This window comes from Amphiprion ocellaris, chromosome 20 (genome assembly GCF_022539595.1).
Source record: "Amphiprion ocellaris isolate individual 3 ecotype Okinawa chromosome 20, ASM2253959v1, whole genome shotgun sequence".
Taxonomy (NCBI): Eukaryota; Metazoa; Chordata; class Actinopteri; family Pomacentridae; genus Amphiprion; species Amphiprion ocellaris.
In genome coordinates this window covers 23,143,030-23,145,074 of record NC_072785.1, presented here as the reverse complement: position 1 = coordinate 23,145,074, position 2,045 = coordinate 23,143,030, and the positions used below count along the sequence as shown (strand labels likewise).

The following is a 2,045-nucleotide window of genomic DNA, read 5'->3' as shown; positions in this document are numbered from 1 at the left end:
GTAGTACAGAGGAAATATTTAACATGTGAATCAGTGATGCTGTGAGAAACAGTATTTTGTTGCTAGTTACGTGTAAGTTGTAATCAACCTGTCTATCAGAGATCGATATGGAGGACACAGAAAGACCAAAAACATTGTACTTGTGAAAAGCATTTGGTTGTGAGATTGTAACCAACTTCAGGGATAAAAAAGTGAATTACAGTGTAATAATTACTTGGACTATTTATAATACCTGGACCAGAATCAGAAGACACTAAATTCGGGAGGAGCCACTGTACTGAGCAACAATAATGAGGCAATCGCAGGGGTAATAGTTGAGTAGCCACTCGTATAATTTTTAACAGTGGATAAAACAATTTGTCAGATTTGTACAGAATACAAAATAATAACACAAACAGTAAGACAATAAGAAAAACCCAGTGTGCACACTTGAAACAAAAAAATGTCCGCTGGGGCCCTTAAGTAAAATAGGAGTTGTTGCAGGTTTTCCTGTTGTAGGCTTATTGCAAATTCACCTGATTCCAGAGGTCTTTGTAGGGTAATGTAAATGTATAATGTGTGTGTGAATGAGTGGGTACGTAGATATCTTCTCGGTGCTGATCTTTCTTCAGGGTGGTTGGCTCGCCATCTGTTACAGCAGGAAGTTTGTCCTGAACCTCAGACTCTTCAGTCCTCCAAAAAAAAACCTGACCTGTAGACAGGTCACACAATTTACATTCAACACCGTCTTTTCTCAGATGCATCATCAGGGACATCAAATGTCAAAAGATGCACACCATTACATCTAATTCTGACATGAATCTTCATTTCTATTCAAATCTTAAATCTCTGTCTCAGTTGTACGACGTTCAGTCATAAGTGTATCATTTATGAGGACTAAACATGAAAGTACTCACACATCTACCTGTTCATATGAACAGTTTTCAATAATACTTATGGTAAGTAACCATTAACATTCACAATATCATTAATCATAACCATGTGCAAAAAAAATAACAGTACACATCTTGAGTTAGACACAGAGGTATTAAAGAAGTGTGCTTAAATTACTCTTACAATATAGGCCTATTCATGTGAGAGAACTGCACCAAAAATTACCCTCTAGTTACTCTAAACTCAGCTGAAATAACATAAATGTTTTCAATAAATCATATAGTACAAAATAACATATTGTTTTACATTCATCACAACATACCAAATTACTCTCTTCCCTTTAAATTGGCATTAGGAAAATAAAACACTTCCCCTTTAATTACATACACATCAGCATAAAATAATAAACACAATGTGCATATGTCCAGAAGTATTGCACCATTATTCACTTCAGTTCACTCTCATAACCGTAATATCACCACTGCTTTCTTTCAACACCCGTGAAAACAAGAGGAAAATAGCACCAGAGCAGCTAAAAAGGCACATTTCTCACCGTTGCTCTCTGTGTATCAAGGCGGAACACGCCGATGTCGGACCTTGCCGCGGCTCTCTGGGTGAAAGGCAAGTGGTTAGCCTGTTAGGCACAGAGCTAGCATTAGCATAGACGACGACGGTAAGCGTCAACAAGGTTTTTTTCTCCGCCGGATAATTGACTCGTCTTACCGACGTAACTCTCTCCTTCGTTCAGTCACTTGGCTCCGGACCTCCAGTAGGTAAGTGCTCCAACTGTTTTTTTTTTTCTTTTCACAGGTAAACTCCGAGGTTTTCTCCTGGTTTTCTCTTCCTCATAGCATGCAGCTGCCCTCGCTTCTCTGGCTGAGATCAGAAGGAACCGGAAGAGCAGCGCGCCTGCACTTCGCCTCTGAGCCGACAGGCTGAGCGTGGCACCTGCGTAGCCTCTGATTGGCTGCTGAGAGCTAGGTACCCTACGTGGGACCACGTGAGCTGAGCGGTGCATTCAAATGCAATAAGACGTATAACACTTTACCGATGCAAAACAAATAAAGATAAAGAAAATAAACAGTCTGTCTTCTGTGATTGTACTCAAATAACTGTGTGCGTTTTTTACACCTGGCTACAAGTTGCATTCACTGCTGCTGGAATAACTACTG

The 2,045-nt window shown here is 39.9% G+C and overlaps 1 long non-coding RNA gene across 1 annotated transcript; it reads right to left on the bottom strand.

The window, feature by feature from the left end:
* Nucleotides 1-308: 308 nt before the first annotated feature.
* LOC118470884 (uncharacterized) lies at nt 309-1,771 on the bottom strand. Its single transcript, XR_008600044.1, has 3 exons — nt 1,597-1,771; nt 1,427-1,507; nt 309-691 (listed from the first exon to the last, which is right to left on the bottom strand). It is a non-coding gene; the product is annotated as an uncharacterized LOC118470884 (long non-coding RNA).
* Between the last annotated feature and the right edge of the window lie 274 nt (nt 1,772-2,045).